At 42.0% G+C, this 26,066-nt stretch overlaps 1 long non-coding RNA gene across 1 annotated transcript in view; it reads left to right on the top strand.

The window, feature by feature from the left end:
• Nucleotides 1–22,600, top strand: part of Gm17767 (predicted gene, 17767) — an 87,214-nt gene extending 64,614 nt beyond the window's left edge. Inside the window, exon 4 of the long non-coding RNA NR_151621.1 lies at nt 22,061–22,600. This is a non-coding gene — a long non-coding RNA (predicted gene, 17767). The remainder of the gene's footprint in view (nt 1–22,060) is intronic.
• Nucleotides 22,601–26,066: the final 3,466 nt, after the last annotated feature.

Genomic DNA, 26,066 nt, shown 5'->3' with positions numbered 1-26,066 from the left:
AGTTAACTCTGAACACTATAAAATGTTCCTCTTCAACATGCCTGGTAGTGAGCATGTACTTTTGTTAGTGATTTTCTTTGCATTTCAAGACAGCCTATTTCACTGTTGAATAGCAATAATTATCAGAGAATGTACTTTATAATAGCCTAATATGTCATTCCTCATCATGATGATGTTTTGGTTCTCATTATATTTACTTATTTTTTTATGTTCATAATTGATTCTGTCTACAGATATCTGATGAGTGTGTGCAGTATGCTGGGCTCTGTTCTGAACCTGGAGCTGCAGAGGTGAAAAAGAATTTGGTGTCAAATGAGCTTTTCGTACCTTTCAGTTTGGGTGGAAAGTTAGCAAGTAATCAAAACTATGCAAATTTGTATAAAATTACAGCAAGACAAATGGCATGAAAAGGGTAACGTGAAGAATTTAAATAGAGTACTTTCAGATAGTCCATTAGAATAGTCTATCCACAAACTCAGAAATGCAGGATGTTATCAAAAGCACATTGTTGGCATGCTTGCAGGAAGGCAGGATAAGGTCAGGGTGAGGAAGTGTCCTTCACTGTTCTTGTGAATAGTTGCATTGTTCCTTGCTCAGGCTTCCCAAGGCCAGAAGTTTACAGGTTTCCAATGAAGAGGTTTTTTTTTAATGAAAGAAATAGAATCAGTTTATACAAAATTTAAGTGTGGACTTGACATTGACATTTCAGTAGTTTCAGGGTAAATAAATACATCTACTTGGTGTCATGAGGTTTCAGCCCCAGGGACCCCAGCCATACCATGACAGTGCTTTAAAGAGTCTTTACAGGTTGTGTAAAACTACATTTTCTTCAAAACCTGATACTTTGAGTTCATCAAAATCTTGGCTTAGATTTGAGATCTGATCCTGTATCCTCACCCCAAACTGGCTCTGCAATAGGGTGCATAATAAACCAACAGTAGTGTGCTGACTCCTTTGGTAGGTATGCAGGTGAGTGGGTGCATCACAGAAGCTGTGAATGAATTGGATTTCAAAGTTAAATCTTGGGCTGGAGAGATGGCTCAGTGGCTAAGAGCACTGGCTGCTCTTCCAGAGGTCATGAGTTCAATTCCCAGCAACCACATGGTGGCTCACTGCCATCTATAGGGGAATCTATGCCCTCTTAAGATAAGAATATATATATGCAGCAGAGCACAAATACATTAAATAAATAAAATTAATAAAAAGTTAAATCCTGAACCAAGTTAAATACTCGATTATTTTATTAAAGCACTTGTAGGTCCTTGAATCAGAAAAAAAAAAGTCTTACGAATGAAAGAGTGGACATGAGTGATCATGCTAATCAAGGACATCTAGAATCCCCACCCTTCTGAACTGCCTACTCGAACCTCCTTATCGTGCTCAGAGCAGGCTGGTGAGAGGGGAAGGGCCTTAGCCCAAAAGTACACACAAACGTGTGGCACACTCACTGAATATCACAAATGAAGATTCCTACCCCACAAACAACCAAGGCAGAACCTCCAAAGCCAATTATGGTCTGATTCACTGCTCTAAACCTGGAACAATACAACAAAAGACTAACTGTGGCCCTGGGAATGAGCCAGCACTCCAGCATGTCGGGCATGGTTGCCTGGGCACATTATCAAGCTTGCAGCAAGCTTTAATTAAAGCTCAGGGCAGGTGAGTTACGTGGCTCAAGTCCTTGCTGATCTGTTCCCCAGAAGGGTAAAGTCAGGTGATATTAAGTGGTCAGCTTATGGCCACCTGGTCGTGCTCTGCTGTGACTGCCTTTCCAGTCTGTCAGGTTTTCTGGAATCTGGTGAGCAACCTCTGCCTGGCTTCAGTCTCTGCTCACATGTTCTTGGGGCTAATGTCTCAAACACGTCAGCTCATTGCCCTAGGGCCATAGGGCTCAGCCAGGCCATGTTTGGACTTGCTGGCCTGTTTGGGATTCAGGCCACAGGGGATGTTTCTGGGTCATGGGTAAGGGTCCAGGAGCCAGTTAGATCCTGTTTTAGCATACCCACCAGGCATGATATAGACACAAGAGTGGGGTTTTTCTAGTAGGAGACAGTTCACTTTGCAAAGGAGTCTGAGTGAATGCAAGGGTGTTCTGTTTTAACACCAAGGAACCGCAGCAGGAAAAGAAATAACTTTTCTATTAGTGTGTTCTTAGGAACTGCCACTACTTTTAAGAAGCTAGCAAGAATCTGTCGCTGGGAAGGAAGTAAAGACTCCAGTTCCCCTGGGGACATATGAAACCTCAGAACTTCCTTGTGCTGTGTGTCCCCCGGCTCCACCCATATTTCTGTGGTGTTTTGGCTTCTCTTTCATGAAGGAGTTCTAATCAAGAAGGGGCTGGCACCAGTGGGTCGGAACTCAGCTCATCTTGGATATCGTTAGGAATTTACTGCCTATGGACAATCTGCATTATTATTATCCAGCCAAACACAATTCAGCTTTGTGTGTGTGTGTGTGTGTGTGTGTGTGTGTGTGTGTGTGTGTGTGTGTGTTTATGTAAGCATGTATTTATGTGTTTGTTAGTCTGGCCAACATTTATATAAGGGACAATATAGTTTATTATTTATTAGTCAAAGATTTATTCCATTTTCTTTGTTCTAAGCAAGTACTTTCTTGATATATTTTCTTTACTATCTTTCTTAGTGTACTCAAAATTTCATGTACACAGTGATCTTCCATAATGGTTTTGGTCTGAAGGTACTGCAATGACTTAAACTTTAAAAATTGTTAATCTCTTTTATTTATTTATTTATTTATTTATTTATTTATTTAGAGACAGGGTTTCTCTGTGTAACAGCCCTGGCTGTCCTGGAGTTCACTTTGTAGATCAAGGTGGCCTCGAACACACAAAATTGATCTGTCTCTGCCTCCTGAGTGCTGGAATCAAAGGTGTGTGGCACCAATACCCAGCACTTTAGATGTTTTGTTTTGTTTTGTTTTTTTGAGACAGGGTTTCTCTGTGTAGTCCTAGCTGTCCTGGAAATCACTCTGTAGACCAGGCTGACCTCAAACTCAGAAATCTGCCTGCCTTTGCCTCCCAAGTGCTGGGTAGATGGCTTTTAATGACTTACTTATTTGTGTGTTGGTATAAAGGTCAGACTTGTGGGAGTTTGTTATATTTGTTTCATCTTGCTAGTATATGATTTAGACTTTTCTTTTTTGTACAGAATCTGTCTATTTAGCCCAGGCTGTCCTGGAATTTGCTAAGTGCTAAGGAGAACAGATGGCTCTGAACAGTCTGCCAGCTGGGATTAAAGGTGTGTGCCACCATTCCTGGCTGTATTACACTTAAAAAAAACAAAAACAAAAACAAAAACCAATCGCTATTCAAGAAAACAGTGGCTAAGCTAGCTTGCTCCTTACCCTTTTCTTCTCTTCCTCCCACCTTCTTTTCTTGGGTGTCATCAGTTATCTTGCATGTTGTCAAAGCACATTTTTTCTTTTTTGCTGAGCCCTTCCTTTCTCTTCCAAGATTTGATAGTACAATCTGTACATTAGCAATAAGTGCCTACGGAGGAAATAAAAGAATTATCCTGAGACAGGCTTGGTGTGGGGAGCCTGCAGGTATGTCATGATATCCCAATTTCTGACATGAGACAGTATCAGGATACTACACTATGAAGGAAAGCTGCCTGTGTAGGGTATTAGCCAGCCAGGGCTGTAGAAGTGATGGCTTAAATGACAGAAATATATTTTCCCACAATTCTAGAGGCCAAAATCTCAATATCAAGGTATCTACAGGGTCAAGGTATCTACAGGGTCAGTTTCTCTGAAGACTTCTCCCTTGGCTGATAGACGGACTGCTCCCCCTGATAGAAACTTGGTCTTCCTTTGCATGCCTGTGTGTGCCTCTCTCCCTACTGCATTGGAGTCTACTCTCATGACTCATTTTTTGCTTAGAGACCTAAATCTAAATATAGTCCTATCATGGCTGGTAGTTAGGGTTTCAATATATAAATTCAGAGAAGAGAGGACAGAATTCAGCTAATGATAATGTAATAAGTCAGTTCCTAATCAATGTCCAACTCGAGTAATGGAAAACTAGACCCCAGCAAAGCCGGAAGTGCAGACTCAGAGGCAGATTGCAGAGCTTCACTGGGGTTGGCTGTTGCAAGGCCCTCCTGTTACAGATTGCTCATTACAAGCATTAAAATAAGCTGCCATGCCTCTGGCCATATTGTCCTGAACAGGCCTGGTCTCCTCTAAACAAGCTGCAGAACCTGACTATCTGGAGTGAGGACCAATCAGGAGAGATCTGCTAGGGCCAGATGTGCAGGGGCAGGCACTTAAGCATCGAGCGAACAGCGGAGGGATCATAAGAGGACAACCCTGTGTTGTGGACCACGATGTCATGGGATGAGACCACATAGTCACAACACTCCTCAATAGCTGTCTGTAGAAACCTGAGAGTAGAAGGCTGTGGAGATGTTCCCACTTAATATGTAGGTAAATTTGTTTTTCCGTTTGAAGGAGAGACACTAATGAGTAATTCATTTCTGCCAAGTTAAAATTCCCCAGTTCTTCTGGGTAAACGCTAACTGGTTCGCCTTGAAAATCACACGGACTTTTCTATGGCTCTGTTCTGAAGGCAGGGCTTTCCTACCTTCTTGCTCCTTAGGTTTAGATAAAGATACCAGAGGAGATTGACACAGAGGCACTGGAATTCTCTAACTGTCCCTACATGTTCATCAAGACACTTCATTTAAGCTATGCCTCTGTCATGGGCAGTGAGTTGCTATTTCATTTGCTTCTATATTTTATAAAATATAGGTTTACACATCGGTTAAAAATAGTGATATAGTTAGTGGAAAAGTTTAAAATGAATGTACCACAATGTTCATTATCCTATTTTTGTATTTCTTCATGTTTGGGGGCACTGAAAGCATGAAACACGCTACCAACCTGGGCCTTTCTTATCGTAGAGAGGCCCACACCTGAGCAGACTATGTGCCTCTAACTGTGGGAAAACTACTAAGATCCAAGTCCACCATGACCAGATGGTCCCTGAGCTAGGCACAAAATGGGAGACTCCCTTGTTAGGAGGTTTTCTCCTCCTTAACCTTGTCTGGGGGATTCTGAGCACCCACACTTACTTCTACCTGAAAAAAAAAATAATGTAAGACAAAAAACCTGGAGTTCTCCATGCTAATGAGGTATCTAGATAGGTTTCAGTGTTCAGCCAATGAGCTTCCCTTCCTGAGCATTCCTTCCCCCAAAAAAGATATTTAATCCCTGGTTCACCTTGAGTAAGATATATACATTCACATCTACGATCAAATGAAAACTGTTTGGGCAAGCAAGGACTGTCTCTTCATCCAGGATCACTTTCGGGGGAGGCCTTTGTCATAAAGAACTGCAACTAAATCTCCCAGAGAAGGCCTCCTCTCTCCCAGCCCCTCTGTACTCTGGGCACTCACACCAAACCTGGTTCAGACCCCGTTGTGGGCTCAGCCTTCACCTTCCTGCCTGGCTCATGGACTCCCTGAGGGGAAGCATGGGCCAGAGAACCCATCCCGACTCGCAGTGGTACCCCAGTGGTGCCTGGGTACACAAGAGACTGGAAACCACAGCAATCCTCCCAGATCCTGCTGTTCCCACCTGAGAAAACCCAGCCTGAGAACTCCCATTACAACTGTGTTCTGCCTCTACAGAGAGGCTTGCTGCTGCTCTGGCCCACCTCTATCTTCAATATCGTTATTTGGGAAGCTGTTTTGCTCATCTTAAAAGATTGTGACCTTAGTTCCCATGGCTGCCTGCCTTCCACCATAAATGTTAGCCGTGGGGTCAAATCCAAGGGCACTCCACCATGGCTTTAATTTTCACAACCAGCAAGAAACAGTCTAACTATATCTATACTTTTTTTTGACTTGTTGGTTCATTTGAGGTTTTTATTTTTTAATTAATTAATTAATTTTGTAGTGTTTTTTTTTTCAGCTACCTTCCAAGGTAACCCTGAGAGTATTCCTATGTTCAAAGAGGAATGCCCAGAATGCATTGCTGCACAGTGTATGATTCACTCTTGGCTCAGTGATACATATTTCTGGGGTGCTGGCAAGAGGGAAGGCCTAATACCTCCTGTTTGGCAGTTATAGACTACACTGAATTCAGAGATGGGGAATGGTGGTCATAAATGCCTCTTGCTACCTGAACAGACATCTCACTACTCAGGGCCAGTGAGCAAATCTATTCTGTGGAGAAGGCAGATGTTAGTTGAATGTTGTCTCTACTTGTTTAAGACAAGCCTATAGAATATATTTACAAAAATGTTTTTCCTTCCAGTTTGCCTCCTGTCAGTTCGTAACTACAGAAGATGTTGACAAAGCCTGAAATGGCATCAAAGTCATGGGTAATGAGTCATAAAAGGATCTAGTCAGAGTTTCTTAAAGGGCCACTAATACAAAAGCAGTTCAAAGTTCTTAGAATTGGTAATGACATTGAGGTCACAATAATTCACCTCATTCTTTTTCAAGCCTTTCACACACACACACACACACACACACACACACACACACACACACACACACACACACACAGAGGCAGATGGACAGACAGACACACGGCATTTGTGTCTCATAATTTTTACTTAAGATGCAATAAAACCATCCCACTCCATCTTTCCTCCACTCCATTTATCCACTATGAAATTATATATTGAAGTCTTAATCCCAGTATACCACTCTAAGCACCAGAAGGAACATGTCTAAGCCTTTAAGAACAAAGTCCAAGGTTTTGTTTTACTCTGTCTCATATACTGTTTATCTACAACAGATAATCAAAAATACTCGTTATACTAAATCTTGTTTGTGTAGCAGTTGAGAAGTTCCTTTTTGCCACCACAGGTAAACATATTAATTGTTGCCCAAGCAAACTGGACTGATTTCCAGTAGAAATGAAGCAGAGAGGAAGTGGTTTTCCTGCCTTAAGAAATAAGGATTGGCTGATGGTGGTGGCTTGCTTGCTCTTCCTTGACACAACAGTGAGATCCTTCTATATTTATGACTATCTTCTACCAGTTTGTCTCCTCCAAAATGGAGACAGCTTCCAAAGTCTTAGCCAGTTACAACCAAAGTCTAGGGGTGTATATTTCTAGGAGTTGAAGGGTCGGGGGATGACATGACAAATGACAACATGACTTGAGTCTTTGAAATGAAAACAAAAGCTTCCAACTACCTAGATAGAATCTCAGTGCTGAGGAGTCTAAAAATGGAAGACCCTCCTTGTTCTGGCTGGCTTTGTGTCAACCTGACACAGGCTAGAGACATCAGAGAGGAAAGAGTCTCAGTTGAGGAAATGCCTCCATGAGCTCCAGCTGTAAGGCATTCTCTCAATTAGTGACAAATGGGGGAGGGGCCAGCCCATTGTGGGTAGTGCCATCCCTGGGCTGGTGGCCCTGAGCAAGTCATGGGAAGCAAGCAGGTAACTATCACCCCTCCATGGCCTCTATATCAGCTCCCGCCTCTGGGTTCTAGACCTGTTTGAGTTCCTGTCCTGATTTCTTTCAGTGATTAACAGCTATGTGGAAGTGTAAGCTGAATAAATTCTTTCCACCCCAACTTATTTTTTAGTCAGGGCATTTTGTTGCAGTAATAGAAACCCTATCTGAGACACACCTCAAAAACAACCAACCAACTAGTATTCTTCAGAACAAAAAGCAAAGAGACACTGATACTGATACAATGTTGAAGCGCCTTCTTAACTTATGCTAATGAAAGGAAAGTGGATGCACAGGTTCTGTATATTATGTGACATCATTTATATGAAATTTTCTGGAGAGACAAACATGTAAGAAACAGAAACTATAACAGTGGTTGGAGGATGGGGCAAGACTAGGTATTGAATATAAAAAGACCGAGTAATCTTTAGGAGATGACAGAAAGCAAATTTTACGTAACTATAAATTTCCTAAAAATCACCAAGCCAGGTGCTTTGAAATAGCTATGAATAGTTATACTTCCAAAAAACTAAAATAGATTTAAAACAAACAAACAAACAAACAAACAAACAACCAAGACTGAACAGATAACGGCTTGGCTTGATTGCCGTTAGCTGCAGGCATTGGCTTACAAATCCTAAGCAGATCACTTACCATACAGCTACCTTTTCCCCTTAATTTACAGGCAAAGTAATTGGCTATCTCTGTTGTTGGAGAATACAGGATTTAGGCTCAATAAAGCCAAAGACATGTTGTTAAGTTCCTCGCTGTGTGCAGAGGAGACACTGGCTAAGCCATTGAGTAGTGCACCTGCTTTTCTCTGACCTAGCAGGATATTCCAGAGGATGGCACTCCTTTTCAGTGCCCTCCTAGATGCTCCTATCATTGTGTGCATGCTCTCGAAGTGCGCTGCATGAGTGTGATTGGCCTATCTCAATCTGAAGGGATGAAGACAATGCCTGTTAAGCCAGAACTATTTTGCCTTTAAAGATGAGACCATTTACTCCAGCACCTACCCCTTACTCAAAGATTCATCCTCTCCTCCTACCTAGAGAAGAGGAAAAGACACATTAGGAACCATGGAACCCTATGACTTTCATCTTGCCCTTTTAAGAAATGTACTGGAGCTTGGTCCAAAACAGGTAGAGAGAAATAACATGTGCTGTGCAGGGACTAGGCAGAGTCCATGGAGCAGTGACTTTGGCAAGGAGACAGTGGGTATTTCTCCATCTGTAGGAAGAAAACGGTTTTTCCTACCAAACTGGTAAAATTAGTATGTACACACCATGCTAATTTGGAGTTCATAGAAAATTACGAGCCCGAGAGTCTAATCTGGGTGGCTTGCTTCCAGTGGTGCCTCTGGGGTCTGTTCTCTCTCCAGCAGTCTAGTTCTTCTGCCGTCTCCCCAGCTAGTTCTTTCTTTTAATGTCTCTGACTCCTCTGCCTATTCCTAATCTTGTAGACTGTGCATTTGTTTCCCCTTTTTAACTTAACTCCACTTTTTCTTACTTAGTTGTATCAGGAGCACTTCCCTTGTGTCCTTGTACTTACCTGTAATCCCAGTGGAATGCTAAGGTTGTGTGGTGGTTTGAGTGAGAATGGCCACTTTCTGGGCTAATATATCTGAATGCTTGCTTACCAGTTGGCAGAACTGTTTGGGAAGGATTAGGAGTTGTGACCTTATTGGAAGAGGTGTGTCACTGAGGGTGTGTGTGTGGGGTGTTTTGAGGTTTCAAAAGCCCATGGCTTCTCTCTCTCTCTCTCTCTCTCTCTCTCTCTCTCTCTCTCTCTCTCTCTCTCCTGCTTCCCTCTCCTTTTCTCTCTCCTTCTGTCCCCTAATTCTCCTGTCCCTCTGCTTCCTCTTAGAGACAATATTGCCTTGCTGCTATACTACCTCCATGACAGTCATGAACCCACCCTCTGAAGCTGTAAGCCTCCAATAAACATCTTCTTCTGTATATGGTCTTGGTCATGATCCTCTTTACATCAATAGGAATGCAACAGAGACGGGGTGGCGGTGGGGCTTGGGGGGTGGATTGCTGCAAACTATAAATTACTAAACTAAAAGTAATAGATCTACAACTTTGACAGATATTGAGTTCCTGACACAGAATCATAAAGTTTGTGGTGTTGTGATGACTACCAGATCTCTAGAACTGTTATTCTGTATAACAGGTACTTCACACCCCTAACAGCTCCATTTCTGCTCCCAACCCCTGCCAACAGGCATTCTACTTTTTTTTTTTTTTTCCTAGAGTCTGACATTTTAGATACTTGCCACAGAGCTGTGAGGTGTTTGCAATTCTATCACTGGCATACACCACTAGATCCACCCGTGCTGTTGTAAGGGCTAAGATTTCCTTCTTTGTATGCTCAATAGCATTCTATTGTGCATTCATGTTGTGGTTTCTTTCTGTTGGTTAACATTTAGATTGTCTGGCTATTTTGGCTATTATTAGTAGCATTGCAAAGAATGGGAGAGTAAGGTTTTTTAGACTCTGATTTCACCCATCTTGGATATATACACAAAAGTGAGAGAGCTTGAAAACATAGCAACTCTACGTTTAATGATTTAGAGAAGTCTACATCTATTTCTTACAGAAGCCCCTCGATTGTACATTCCCATTAGAACTATACAAGGGATCCAATATATCCATATCCTTGCCAACGCTCATCTTTCTAAAACATAGAAGGCTAGCTTAACAGGCATGAGATGCTATCCTGCCGTGGTTTTGATTGGCATTTTCCTGATGATTTATATTCATCCCTCTAGTTCAATTTGTTGGCAGTGCCTGGAACACAGCAGCTGCTTACCAAGTCGAATTCGAGTGAGTAAATTAAGCCGTGTAACTCCACTGTCACGCTGAGTCCATGCCTGATCCCATCGGGTCAAACGGAGAAAACAGGATGTCTGTGACTCAGAAGTGGAAGACCTGGACTGGTTGGGTCTTAGGCTTTTGTTTTCATACTAGGAAACCATAAAAATGGCTGAAAGTTGGGGACTTTGGGTGAGTTTACCACAATGAGAAGAGCTGTGTCTTTGGGGGAAATGACATTTAAGTATTTTGGATACTTTTTAATAAAAATTGTTATACTAAGTCCTTATGCTCTGGCAGGTTGCTTCTTTGCCCGTTCTTCTTTCTTCCACCTTCTCCTCCCCTTTTCTACCCTTTCCTTTTTCTTTTCTTTTTTTCTTTTTTTGTCCTTTTTTTTAAAAAAAAAAAGATTTATTTATTATTATAATTGTTGGGAATTTAACCTCTGTTTGATCTGGTCGCTCTAGCCCAAAGATTTATTATTATAAATGGGTACACTGTAGCTGTCTTCGGTGTCAGATCTCTCATTATGGTTGGTTGTGAGCCACCATGTGGTTGCTGGGATTTGAACTCAGGACCTTCAGAAGAGCAGTCGGCGCTCTTACCCACTGAGCCATCTCACCAGTCCCTTTTCTACCCTTTCAATCCAATCCCCTAACACTAAATAGGAGTTTGTTTTTGTTTTTGTTTTTAAAAAAGAAGACTAGAAAGGAAAGGGGATGACAGAGTTGTGAGACTGCTTCCTGCTGATTAGAGGTGTCCAGTGCCTTGGGGCAAGTTGAATTTTCACTGTCAACAACCAACAAACCCCCACCTCTCGGGGTCCTAGCATTTATATACCCTCTGAAAAGTCCCCAGAATTCCAGATGTCACACAACTGTAGAAACTATCTGCATCTGGCAAAACCACACCCCTGCCATATCACCAGGCAAATCATGGTCAGGCACCATAGACAGTCTGAAGCAGCCCCATATCCCATACCTGCGAGTAAAACAAAAACATTCCCATAATATTTCTGTGTTTTTTAAAGGAACCAAATTTCAAGATTGCCACTACAACCAGGGATGGTTTCTTTCGATCTTTCTCATCCTTCGTGACTATCCTAAGCAAATGTCCCCACATCTGCTTTGTGTAAGTCTTGGATTTATTGTAGATCACAGTTCTTTTTGATAGATACTTGTGTTCCCTTTTTTCTGTAACTTCCCACAGGCCTTTGCACCCTCCTATCACTTGTGGCAGCTGTCCTGCCTCTGTTACTCCCCACATCCCTCTGCAATAATTCTGAGTTCAGAATCTTGTGCTCTGTATGGGCACTAAGCTTTGGTTATGTGTTTGTTAACTTGCGTGCTAAAGAATAAATGAAATCACTTGACGAGCATCAGGAAACTTTGTTAGGCAAGAGAGGAAGTGCTGAAAAACTGGTTTTGTTTTCAGTTTTGCTGTTGTTATTGTTGTTGTTTGGGAGCATGTACCATGGTCGGAGGATAACTTTCTGAAGTCAATACTCCCTCTTTCCACTACTCAGATTCCAAGGATCAAATTCTGGTCATCAGGCTTGATTGGCAAGAACCTTTACTCACCGACCAATCCTCCAGACCTCAAATAGCTTTTGTTTGAGACAGGGACTAATTGTGCAGCCCTGGTTGGCTTGGAACTCACTATGTGGACTATGTTGGTCACAAACTCACAGAAGTCCACCTGCTTCGGGCTCCAAAGTGCGGGGATTAAAGGTGTGTACCACCATGCTTGGTCCCAAATGCTTTTTTTCAAATACCATTGCATACACTGTTAAAAACAAAAATTCCTCCAGAAGTGGATGTCTCTGCATAGTGCTGTCATTCAGTCTTAAAATAGAACTTTTTTTTCCTCAAAGTTTTTCACCAACTTGACAGCCAGAGTGTTTTCAGTTGACTGTGGTTATCAAAACAATGACTGATTTCAGGATGGAAGGAAAAGGGGGTGGAGAAAGTCTACTTCTCATTAAGAAGTTGTTGCTATGAAAATATGCAAGCAATATTTGATACTTGTGTGGGTAATGTTTATGAGATATTTTTCTCTGTATTGATATATTCCAATATTATTTTATAACAGCAAGAAAAGCTTAAAAAGTCAACTGGTGCTTTCTTAGTTTTATCACATCTGTAAATAATTTCAATAAAAGACTTCTCTGATACCTGTCTTCTAACCCTGTTAGCATGGGCACTTCTGGAAGGACTATAGTTTTGTTTTGCTTTGTTTTTTTCTTTTGCTGTGACATAAGAGAAGCCACTCACTTGGGTGGTATTTATATGGGCTAGATTATAATGGTGGCAATAAATGAGTACCTCGGAATAAGTCTCATGTAGCCTCAACTTCCTTTTCTGAGTGTCTTATATCGTGATCCAGCAGCAGTGGCTTTTAAGACTTTAGTCCCTCCATTGCAGCAGAAAGCCAGCCACTCTCAAAGGAAGAAGGATGAGGTTTCTGGGACCTGGTTGATGATCTCCCAGGGTAGGAAGGCTGTGCCACCATATTTGGGCTTGAGCCACCAGAGGAAGAGGCCTTGTGGGCAACAGCACAGAACTGAGAAGTTACCGTAGGGAGAGATCTCACATGTCTGCATCTTGAGGCAGAAGGAAGAGAGATGAAGAGAAAGGGTCACTGAGCTAGGGAGCCTGTGCTCATCATGAATTCACTTCAAGTTCTAGGCTTGTCACCAGGAAACTTGGATATTTATATGCTTCGTCTACCTTAGTGGCCTCATGAAGGGCTGCTTCCATTTTAAAATTTCCTCCAGTGAGATGAGGTAGCTAAGTGGTTAAGGTGATGGACCGTTCATAAAACTTCCTTCACACTAGAGAGCAAACAAGCCATCCCAAATAAGGCTTAGAGCTCTTGGTTTAAAAGACATGAGAATATTCTAGGTCTTTAAATGGGACAGGCCCTGATGCTGCTCAAAGCCTCTTCAGGATAGACCTGAGCATGTGGAAGAAGGGCTATGAGGTCATGTTTCTTCCTTATATGCTGGGTCTGCCTGAGAGCCCCTGGGTTCTGTTCCTTGGAGGGTTTACTTCTCTGTTTCCAAGTGCTAGGACTGTATCCTAAGCAATCTTCCTCTCCACATGGCTGGGCCTCAGGAGCTGTAGCATGATTGTCATGTCTTGTAAACCTGGGTGGAGCATCCCTCGAACTTGGGGTAGGAGAAGGATAGGAGAGGGAAGCAAATAGACAAGGCATTTTCACTACCTGATGATTTTGCTTGGTTTGCTGTTAACAGAAGAAGCTACACACAGAGCAGCCCTGGTGCTATGAAGTCTGTCCCCCCCCCCCCCAGCATAGCATGCATTTTGAGGGGACTTCATGCTGCTCTGGTTTCTTTAAAGGTTCACTGGCCTTGAGGCTGTCTGGTTTTCAGTCTTGACTAATTTTGAGAAGCAGACCTATTGCTTCATCTTACCCTCCTTAGGATTTCATTTCTTCAAAGCTTTCCTGAGCAAGAGATAAATTAATATTTCCTACCCACAGTTATCTTTCCCTAATTCTCCATCCAAGGCCCTGGATCCAGAATGCTTCTATGGGACACCATTTTATTTGTGGTTAGTATCTTAAGAGTATGGCACACACTCATCACCTTTAGCCAGGGTTAGAGACTGAGCCTCAGGCTGTACATGAGGCAGGCAGATACTCAATGGCTGAACTATATCCCCAGCTCCCTTTTAAGCTTTTATTTTGAGCCAGCTTCACTAAGTTGGCCAGGCTGGCCTTGAATTTTTGCTGTAGGCTAGGCAAATTTTTAACTTGCTATTCTCCTGCCTCAGCCTCCCACCTAACTGAGATTATGGGCCTGCACCAGCATGCTTGGCTGATGTCATGCTGAGAAAACCTACACAAAAGTTTTTCCCAGACTCATATTGGGGAAGTCTTTTACATCTTAGCACATGCTTTTTGAGGACAGGTAATTTGGAACAGCAGAATTCCTTCTTAACTCCAGGAGAGCTCAGTTATAGAAACTTTAGACTCCTAGGGCATGGCTGTGGTGTTCTAACTCCCAAACTCTTGCCCCCTCGATCCTTCAATTTTCTCTCTTCCTCTTCCTCTCTCCGTCCCTCTGGGTGTAGTACTTATGTGTAGTGGTTTGGCTCCTCCTAATCTGGGGTAAAGGTTTCCTTCCTAAGGAACTAAAACAAATGTTTTAGGGTGTGTGGATTTTTCATTTAGAATTAACTTTACACCTAAACCTTCTGTAACCATGGAGCAGGGATTCCGTGTATGCAGTTCTTCCTTCTCTTGCTTTTCTTTTGATGACTGTATTTGTGAAAGTCGCTAGAAATCCTCTTTTGGAAGAAGACCCGTGGTGTGGCTTGATGTGGACATCCAGATGTTGCCTGCCTCAGCGCAAATGGCTTGGAAATGACTGATGAGATGTTGCAGACAGAATGATATTGGAAGGATAGCCTCACTCTCCCGGTGATTTGCTCAAGTCCTTGGGTCACAAGCAAGGGGAACTCAAGACTATGCCACAGAAAACTCCCCAAAAGGACCATATTTTTAACATTCCAAACTGATGGAAGCTAAGTCTTAAAAATATTAGTGGCTATCATCAGCTGTGGGGAAGCATTGTGTCCCTAACTCACCTATTTCTCCTGCTTGCAACTAAGCTCTGAATTGGCTTCTGACCAACAGAATATTTGTTGAATTTATTCACAGATCAAAAGTCAGAGCCTTATGTGATAGTTTCTGTTGGGGATTAGAAAGTAGTATGACATGATCCAATTTTGTATGGCTCAGATGTGTGTGAGCATGCATGTGTGTGAACATTAAAAAAGATCCAGGGGCTGGAGAGATGTCTCAGGGGTTAAGAGTAATGACTGCTCTTTCAAAGGTCCTGAGTTCATTACCCAGCAACAATGGTGGCTCACAACCATCTGTAATGAGATCCAATGTCCTCTTGGGTGTCTGAAGACAGTGACAGTGTACTTATATAAATAAAATAAATAAATATTTAAAAAATAAAGATCCAGAAAAAGTTTCAAGGTAAACTAGTTTGGGTAACTTATAATGTATTTTTTGTTGCATGGCTCTATTTTCTGCACGTGTGTGTGTGTGTGTGTGTGTGTGTATGTGTATGGCATGTATGTGCCTGTGTTCATATGTGTGGGGGCATGTATATGTGCACACACATGCACATGTGCATATGTATCTGCCAAGCCATGGAGTTCATGTGGATGTCAGAGGACAACTTTTGAGAGTTGGCTCTGGGACTTGAACTCATATTACTAGGCACCAGGCCCCTTTATCTATGAGTCATCTCTCTGACCTATTCCTGTCCTTTGTACATGGCTTTGGGGACCTGAGTTCAGGCTTTTGATGTCAAGGTACCAGTTTACTGACTGAGCATCTCCCTAGCCCATTTTCAATTTTCTCAATGTTGCATAGCATTACTGATATACCAGGAGACAAGTAAGAAAAATCAAATAATAAATTAAAGAGGGAATAAGAAAATATATTTAAAAATCTGTTTCCTCTATTTTTTCAGTATACTTATGTTGATTATGTAGGTTATTTCAAGTATTTAATGTTGTTTTATGAATTTTTTTCTAATTTCTGAAAACATACAACTGGCAAAGGGAACCAACTGTAAGAGTCAGAAGAAATACTTGATGCACAGAAAATGACAAAGTTACCCTATGATATATATATATATATATATATATATATATATATATAATTATGATTAATGTGTAATTATATTAAGTTCAAAGCTACTAGCACACAGAAGAGACTACGTGTGTTTACCCATTTTGTGTAAGTAATTACTTGTAATAATTGTTCTGTTGAACAGATTGTCTTTAAAATAAATTTTAAACTAAACTACAAATACTTTGGTTTTGGCCAAGCTGTATTTGGTGAAGTTTCATTCGGGTAAATTGTTCTGATCAAATCAACTGCCATGGTTTCTGAAATCTGAGACATCTTGGCATTGCCTCTCACAGCTTGACGTGCTGACAGTGCACAAAGGTTCTGGAGTGGGAGGAGAAACTGATGCTTTCTGGAGCCAGTCTGCCTTCTGGAATATGTCCTTGTACCACACTAGGTCACTCTAATCTTTCAGGCATGAGCAAGAACCACACATTCTGCATATGCTCTGTGAGAAAGCAGACATAGTAGCAAGTTTGACCAGATGGAAATTGGACCAAAAATAAGTCCTTGTCCATTTCCTTGCTTTGTGTGACCAGTTAGTGCTTTGTGTACTGAGCTTTGTGGAGAGGGGAGGGGCTTTCATGCTCCAACTCATTCTAATCCAAGGAGATGAGGTATTATGATGTCGCTTAACACTGAAGTATCTGTGAAATACCTTTGTAGTGTTCCCCGAGAAGAAAACACGGGATAGGCCATCACTGCTGCTTGACACACTTGCCTACGACGGTTGGAAGGATTCTGGGCCAGCATAAAAATCCAAGGCCACATTTGTCACTGTGTTTTGAGCGTGTGTGTGTGTGTGTGTGTGTGTGTGTGTGTGTGTGTGTGTGATGCACTGTGCAGACTTTTGCTCTACTAACTCAAGTGCCATAATAGTCACAGAGGATCCACATCAAACCTTGTCTCCAGTTCTCTGTTTATGCCAACTAAATGTCCCCGGAAACTATTCAATTTTATCTCCCACAATTCTTGACATTTCTAAAAGTGATCTGCTCCAAATGTGAGCCACTTGCAGACACAGCTTCCAAGCCAGGGAAGCTATTTTTAGAGATCAGCAGCAGAACAGCCCATTTCGAGCAAGCATTCTGGTCCACTTCCAGTGTCCACACTTCTTTTTTTTCTTAAGGGCATTCAGCTGGTTCCCCAGAAGTCTAGATTCCAAGCCAGTGGTGAGTTTAGAAGAAGGTAACACCGGATCTGGAGTAGGTAGTCAGCTGGGAAACACTTGCCTTTACCTTGAAAGAGGTACAGCAGTTGCTACCATCTCTCCATTTTTGGAACCCTGATGTGTCTCTGACCGCCAAGTCATATTGCTACTACCAGGAGGATGAACCCAACCATGAGGAGGAGACAGAACTAGGGGGCAATGTATTCCTAGATTGAAGCTCTTATGAGTTATTTCTAGCTGTAAGCATCCTAACTAATAGCAAGCATGTGCTGATGTTTATGAAGTTCACTTGTGAAGTGTTACACCAGGCACTGAATTCTAGGAACAGGCTGGTCTAGCCCCTTGTTCTAGGAAACACACTTAAGTCATTTCCTAACTCATGGCAGATCAGAAATAACAAGTGAGAAGAGAAAGAAACAGGAAGACATGAAGCCAGAGCTAGAGTGCAGGGGCACCAGTGCAGGACGAGCTAATGCTGAGAACAGCGGTCCTTCTAATCTGGAGCCCTTGTGGGTGTCAGCACATAGTCCAAAGACTAATGCTTGGTGACAGCTGTGTGTCATCAAGGGAATGCTTTCTGTATGTTTTAGAAGGAGGATGGGACTGTGTACTGGCTGGTTTTGTGTGTCAACTTGACACAGGCTGGAGTCATCACAGAGAAAGGAGCTTCAGTTGGGGAAATGCCTCCATGAGATCTAGTTGTGGGGCATTTTCTCAATTAGTGATCAAGGGTTGGAGGGTCCCTTGTGGGTGGGACCATCCCTGGGCTGGTAGTCTTGGGTTCTATAAGTAAGAAATCTGAGCAAGCCAGGGGAAGCAAGCCAGTAAGAAACATCCTTCCATGGCCTCTGCATCAGGCCCTGCTTTCTGACCTGCTTGAGTTCCAGTCCTGACTTCCTTTGGTGATGAACAACAGTGTGGAAGTGTAAGCTGAATAAACCCTTCCCTCCCCAACTTGCTTCTTGGTCATGATGTTTTTTGTCCAGGAATAGAAACCCTGACTAAGACAGACCGGATAATGTTTAACAGCATTTCTTTTTTTTCTTCAAGACAGGGTCTCTGTGTAATAGCCCTGGCTATTTTGGAACTGGATCTGTAGACCATGTTGGCCTCAAACTCATAGAGATCCTCTTGCTTCTGCCTCCCAAGTGCAAGTGCTAGGATGAAAAGCATGTGCCACTACCTCTTGGCAGTAGTATTTCTTTGTAAATAAAGAAAAGGATTAAATGATTAAGAACATTGTCTGAGATGATACACCAAAAGTAAGCTCATTTCTTGAACAAGTTCAATGAACGCTGAATGTATGCGCTATATTAAAAGGTTGCTTCTCCCAGAGAACAGGAGGAGGCAAGGAAAGCAGCTCATTTCAGAGTCCCCATGAAAAAGCCTGGACAAGAAGCACATTTGATGAATCAGGACTTGATTTCGTGCTTCTGCAAGGCACTGCGCTTTGGTTCAGTGGCTTGGCAAGACAAGGCAACCTAAACTGTTTCCTCTGAAGCTGCCAGAAGGAAGAAAATAAGCAGCTTGACTGAGTAGAAGGGGGGGGGGGTTGAAAACTCCTAATTAAAATGTAAATGCTTCTCAGAGCCAATAGCTTGTAGACAATATATGTATATATATTGGAAAGATGGTCCACACTAAAACTGCACCGTGCAAAACAGGTTCTAAGTTTGCACAAAACCTGAGCCAACCTGTTGATGTAATTACCTTGCTGTGAAATTACTCAAGCCCAGTCAATTGAAGCCACGTGCAGGAAAACAGGTGGCTGTTGGGTCCGCTGAGGTCACTGACTAACACTGAGGGCTGCTTTACCAAGAAAAAGGAGCCAGAGCAGTTTGAAATTCATGAACAAGGTGTGGGGGGATGTATTGGGGCTTTCTGGAAGGAGTGGGCAATCTGTGAGCCCGTAGGTTGGTCCCACCTAATGGGCTGGGCAGGTAGCTCCACTAGCCCTGCTCTTCAGCTGCCAACCCAGTTTCCTTGGAGACCCAAAGCTGTGGAATGAGCTGTCCAAGAGTGCTGAACCAAATATTATGCAACTTAAGGTAAATGCTTTTCTAATTATTAATTCATATGTTGCTCTTAACATATGCTAACTTAAAAACGAGCACAGGAGGGGCTAACGTCAGCACTGTAAGGGAACCATTTCAACAGTGAAATGATTTTGCTAAACATGGAACTCGAGACCATTAGATTAGTGGTCTTCAGTGATTTGGTGTCTACTCTGGTGTTACTAGGAAATCATTATTGTTCTTAGTTAACATTTTGTTGGCATTGTTCTAAGTACCATGCTCCTCTTATTTCATCTTATTATCAGAACATCACAGGTACAAATATCATTGTTGTTATCTGTTTGTTTTTTGAGAAAAGGTCCTTCTCTGTAACCTGGGCTCTCAGTCTCTAGCTCAGACTGGCCTTGAACTTTTGGCAACCTCTTGTGCAAGCCTGCCAAGTTCTGAAAATACAGGACAGCCACTATACCCAACTGTGAATACAGTTATTGAGCCTGTTTTACAGCCAGAGAACAGAAAGATTAGAGATGTTATTTGTTTGGGGACACAGAATGAGAGAACTGCACAGGTCACCAGTCGAACATAGACACATTTTGATCGATTTCCACAGTAAAGCATTAATCACATCCATGGTTCCTGACAACAGTCACACCAAAGTCTTCTGTAACTGTCCTCCCGTCCTTTCTCCAAGGGACGTGGAATTCATCTGCCTTCTGATACGTAGTTTTGAGGGACGAAGACGGCTAGTAAAAATGGTGAGAACTTAATATGTTCATGATGTACGTCTGGATTAGAGGAAAGGCACACCTGATATTAGAGGTTGGTTTAGCTGCTGTCTTGAGCTGAGTTAGCTCAGTGCCGCTGTGCTTACAGACACAAGGCTCTCTATCAACGTTACTTTTTCCTTTGCTTGTCCTCCTGATGCCTGGTTTATATTTCAGCTTAATGGAAACAGCTTGACTTGAATTTGGGGGGGGGGGCACTTTCCCACCATCGACCCAGGTAGTCACTTTTCATTGACATCACAGCATCTTAGACAGGACCAAGTCTGTAGCAGAGGTTAACACAGCAGCAGCAGGAGCCTGCTTTTGGGTGTGACCTCTGTTTTCATACAGACTTTCTGCCTGTGTGCCACTTTCCTACTTGGTTTCCTAGTTGCTTCACAAAGTATAGATGGGTTGACCTTGGTGACGTCATAATGGGGGCCAACCTGCTCTGCCTTCTGGAGGCCCACATCTATGCACTCATGCTTTACAGTTGTTTTCTACTACTGGAGATACTCCTTTTGTAACATGCATGCTAAATTATGTAATGTACATACTGTAACGTCTAATCACATGCTTATGTTCTAGTAATACATGATTGCTGTGGGAAATATGAAATGCCCAGAAACCTATGAAGGTGAATTGAAATGTTTCACATCAATTCAGTTTGATTCTGTCTTTGAGAAATTCTCTGACCAGGGCCTTAACCTCAAAGAGGGCTAATGTTCTCTAATACACTTCAGACTATCGCATTGCATTTATAGCACTTCTATTTTGCGATGGCAGGAAAGCAATATGCATTCAGTAGAAATAATACTTTGAATTTTGATCTTCTTTTTTTCTTCTTGAGGCAAGGTCTTATGCACCTAAGTTGACTTCAAACTCACTTAGCTGAGGTACTCTGCATATATTTTATGGTTGTTTAGCTTAAGATTTTTTGCAGAATTCCTAACAGCAGAATTGAGGAGGTTTGGGAGAGAGTGGTGTGTCTGAGTCTTTTCCTGCTGGTGGATTGCTTTGCCCAGTCTTGATATGAGGGTTTGTGCACAGTCTCACTGTAACGTGTGATGCTGTATTCAGTTAGTATCTCTGGGAAGCCTGCTTTCTTTTTTGAAAAGAAATGGAGAGAGGGAAAATGGGGGAGGAGTCTGAGAGGAGTGGAGGCGTGGGAAACCGCTGTCAGGATGTACTGTATGAGAGAAGAATAAAGAAAAAGAGAAAGAATAAAAAGCAAGACAAAAACCATAGCTAGCTGATAGTGACCTTGAGCTTTGCATCACGTGCCTTTATATCTCCTTAGTGTTGGCATTACAGGCTTGTGCTGCCAGCTTGGTTTAAGGAGTGCTGGGTATTGAACCCAACACTTTGTGGATGCTATGCCAGCGCTTTGACAACTGAACTAAGTCCCCGGCCTTCACATTTGAGTTCTGGGCAGAGCGATATGTTGTACAATACTGTTTGTTGATGCTGTGCATGAAAGCACATCACAGCTCTCAGCTAGTCATGGAGCCGCAAGGTTAGCCACCATTCATAAGCTGTGGATTGCCTAACCTTGGTGTCTAATGTGTTTTGACGTGTGCCAGTTTGAATTTAAGACAAATTTGTTGTGACATAACCCATCAGAAGCTGAGGAGTGTCTGCTTTCCCTCGATCTCATCTTTCAGCCATCCGGTAGCTTCGCTTTGAACCAACTGCACAGACATTATGTGCTGGTATCATTGAATTTTACTTTATGGTGTGTGGGTGGGTTTTGTATCCAGTTTGGTTGTGAAAGTCATCCATGGATTTCCCCACCACCACCCGTCTTTGGTTGTTCTGTCAGTTTCTATGCAAGAACACAGAAATAACCAAAATCTATGTTATTGTTCATCTTATCAGGCTTTAGATTTGAATAACAAGTTAACATCAATCACAGAACAAGACCAATATCATCCTTAACTGGCCACAGCCTAAGAAATACTATTGTCTATACATGATGTCTGACAACCCTGGTTGTACATTAGTAACACCCTGTTGCTATAATCAGGCTGATTCTTGGGTTTCTGTTGCCAAGAGCCTGTGACTAAATTGTTCTTGGGTCTTGTGCTCCCAGGTGATTGTAATGTGTAGCCAAGCTTGATAATTGCTAATGTGAAGAAATAAACATTTGGAAAAGCGTTTCTACCGTCTGTCTGTTCTGCACACAGGTCCCTTCCCCCATCATCATTACGCTGCGTGGCTCAGGTGAGGCTGACTCACTCCCAGCAGCTGGGGTTGTCAAGACATGGAAGCACGGCGCATCAGGTGTTTCATTTCTCTCTGAGGACGGAGACAGACCCAGCTGAATCAGTGAAAAAAAAGCTCCCATGAGATTTCGAAGAATTCTGACAAAAGAGGCCTTCCTTTCCCCAGAAACTGAGCTTCTAGATCATCATAAGCCTGCCTCTTCCAGTTACTGTCTCTACTCCCCAGATGAGGGAAATTGATGTTAGAAAGAGAAGAAAACATTGCCGAGAAAGGCAAATAGTTGAAGGTACTCTGATAACACCGTTGGTGGTTTGATTTGTTAAAACAAGGTTTTACTGCATAGCCCTGACTGGCTTTGAACTGTTGACAGTCCATTTGCCTCAGCCTCCCAACTAACTAGGATTATAGGGAGGTATGAGCCGTTATGGTTAGTTTGTAGATGTTTTAAAATTTTAATATAGGATATTTCATTTCATCAAATTACAGAACAACTAAGAAGCTCTCACTTTGAGGTTTTTTTTTTTTTTTCCTCTCAAAAGAAATTCCTGCTTCTGGCTAGTGTGTGTGATTTGCAGGCATCCACTGGTATGAATGGAATCTTTGAACCTTGTGCTCAAAAGCAGAGCGCTTTGTACAAGGCTGGAGGGCAAAGTCGAAGAAAGGTAGTGGGCCTGGCTCTGGACAGGCTCAATGGTGTCATGTGCTAGTTAACTTCTCGGATTCCCTAGCTGAGTGGCTTCCTTCTAAGCTTTGATGACTCATGCTTGGGTGAGCTGAGCTCCTGCGGTTGCCGAGCCTCTGATTAGCTCTTCTGCAACAGCACACCTACAGACCCAGACTTCTCCATTTGCCGTCGTTGAGCCCTTAGGCTCAGATATGCTCCTGGAGTTCCCAGTGTGGTGATCAAATACTCTTTTCTCTCTCTCTCTCTCTCTCTCTCTCTCTCTCTCTCTCTCTCTCTCTGTCTCTCTCTGTCTCTCTCTGTCTCTCTCTCTCCCCCCCTTTCTCATTTCTTAGGGTTTTGTTATTTATAACTTTAAATCTAGATTAATGTGTTTCTTGTGTTTCATCAAGTTACAGTCAAACGTGTTGCTGAGTGAGTATTAGAAATTACCAATTTTTTTTCTGTACTGTTTTGGCTTTGAGTGTGTAGTAGGTGTATTGTGCTGGACCTGGATCTGACTGTCTTTTGGGAATCTTCGTACCGTGGCCTTATTCACAGGGCTGCTTCTGTCCCATCAGCCTTCCCTCTGGTCTGGTGGGACATGTTTCATGGGCAGTGATCCCTGTGTACATTGCCATTCCTTCCACTTTGTCCACAGCCAACACCCTTTGCAAACAGCTCTTTATTTAACCTTCCTTAAGTTGTCCTATTCTTAAACCCTGAATGCAACCTTTCTTGCCATTGTCCCAACTGATAGCAGATTAATCATTGTTCCAGTGACACAGTAGATTCTGACTGACAGTAAGATGCTCTCCAAAGGACTGACATTCTCACTTTTAATTACATCTACCGCACACGCGTCAAAACATTTCAACATACTGCCCAAGGGTTCCCTCCCCTAAACATGAACAATATTTGTCTATTGAGGAGAAATTAAATTTAAAACAAGCTAGAAGCTTGTTTCCCCTGACTCATTTGTCAAGTATAACAGGACTTGAGCATCTATATATGAAGAACTACTTGCTCACCTCAGAATTTCTTTTTAATTATTTTTTATTTATTTTTATTTATTTTTAATTTTTTTTACCTCAGAATTTTTTAACCAGGGGAAATATTGTTTTTAAATTTTCCCTTGGTCAATTTAAATCATAGATAAAGATTTTAAAGTAGCACAAGAAAAAGACGATTAAGAATAAAACTTGGGGGTGGGTGTAATGTGCGTTTCCAGCCTCTTATTTTCTTTCTACTCTTTCTCGTCTCTGTTCCTTTGCGCAATGGTGAAGGCCTGAAGTGCTAGTCCATTCTTTCTCATTATCAATCTCCTCGCTTCAACCGGCAGTGTTCAGTGTTAGCATTCTTGAAACTGTTGCTTGTGGGGCGTGTTCAGTGGTACTGATATGGTGTTTTTAGTTGCATACTGGGAATGAATCGCAGTTTGGCTATTTCCCCCAGTAGCCAGTAAGAAAACACATTTAAAAAAAAGAGAGAGAGAGAGAGAGAAACCTATCAACAATAGTACCAAAGGGCATAAAACATTTATGCCTAACCTTAACTAAAAATGTTCTTGGTACAAATGAAGACAACTCTATAACTTATTGAAAGCATACAGAAGATGAACAATGTAACAAAGGCAACATAGCTCTCTGAACCGCCCCTTGGCTGGCAGGCAGAGGAGCACAGCAGACGCCAGCACATGGCTCTTGGCCTGACTCAGGACTGGAAAGTTATTTGACTACTATGCACTTTGGTTTCTGCATCTTGAAACCAGGAGAAAGAAAAATCTGTTCTCCACAGGACTATTGTGAGAGTCGAGTCAATCACTGTAAACAAAATGTTTAGAAGTGTGTGGCACATCGCAAGCCCTTGCTGTAGGTTCAGTAGTTATTTTCACCATTTCTTACGTCAACCCCCAATTCCAGCACCATTTTTACAATCATGGCCATCAGAGAGGCTAGCCACTCACCTTGTGTCAGTCACACTGTGCATGACTGGATTCCTGCTCTGATCTATCCGACTCATGCTTTGAAGATAAGGCAGAGATAGTCATTCTGACTTGGGCAGTCATTCTAGAGTTCTTCTGAAAGAATAAACAGAAAATTTAAAAAGAAAACACAAAATGGGAGATTGTATCAACAATGCCAATGTTTCTGTGAAAATAGAAAATAATTAAGGTGGTGGTGGTATGTTCTTTATTGTGATTGTGGGATTCATTGTGCAACTGTAATCCTAGCTAAAATTATTAAAACTTTACATTCAAAAAGAGCTGAAATGTATGTGTGAAAATAATACTACAATAAAACAAGGAAAAAAGAGACATGTGATTTAAAAGGTAGGTAACTAAGCAGAAGTATACATGAACCAAACAGAAAGAATGTGTTTGCTTTAGTATTAGTGACACCTAGACAATCATGTAATTTGGACCTTACAATCCCAGTTCTGCATATACAGCCAGACTAAGAGATTGGCTCTGCTAATGTCAGGTAAAAAATGTTCCCAGCTGCATTATTCATAATGACTCCAAATTACAAAAAAAAACCTCAAGTCTCATCGATAATAGAATTGAGTATACAAACTACTATATTTAAACAATGGGAAATTCATACAGGCTGAAGGCCGAGGCCAAAGGATCACTGAGAGTTTGAGTAGGCTTCTTGCAGAAGCTTGTATCAAAAAAGAAAAGGGGGGTGGTGAGGAAAGAGGGAAAGAAGGAAGAAAGGAAGGAAGGAAGGAAGAAGAAGAGAGAAAAAACTACACAGAAATGTAAAAGAATGTTGAATTTCCCAGACATAATAGTGAATGAAAGAGGTTTGATGTGAGAGAGCACGCACAGGATGTTAATGTTTCTAAGTACATAACAGGGCTCAACTCGTCTACGGGGATGATATTATCTTGGCTACTTGGGAGTGGTTACTACTGCTGACTGGGAGGAGTCATGGAGAGCCCCCCCCCCCCAGGTGCTGGAAGTCTTTTTTTTTTAACCTAGATCTATGAGTTGATTGCATGGGTGTGTACATGCGGAATCTGTTGAACTGTGCACTAAAAACTGTTCACTTTCCTGCATGTAGATTACATATACAAAAAACAATAACAACAACCCTAATCTGAATGAGAAAGATGGGAGAGAGACCTAAGATCCCAAATGAAGAATCAACAAGTTTTATGATTATGAACACATAGACACACATGCCACCTGGATTATATGACATTAACAGTGGAGGAATTTGAAGAAATGATCAGAAATATCCTTAGATGAAGATTGTGAACAAATCAGTCTCAAAAGATGTTCTTAAATCTGAAAGAAT

This window comes from Mus musculus, chromosome 1, assembly GCF_000001635.26.
Source record: "Mus musculus strain C57BL/6J chromosome 1, GRCm38.p6 C57BL/6J".
NCBI classification, from domain to species: Eukaryota; Metazoa; Chordata; class Mammalia; order Rodentia; family Muridae; genus Mus; species Mus musculus.
Note: the sequence above shows the minus strand (reverse complement) of the source record. Positions and strands in the feature narration are given on the sequence as shown.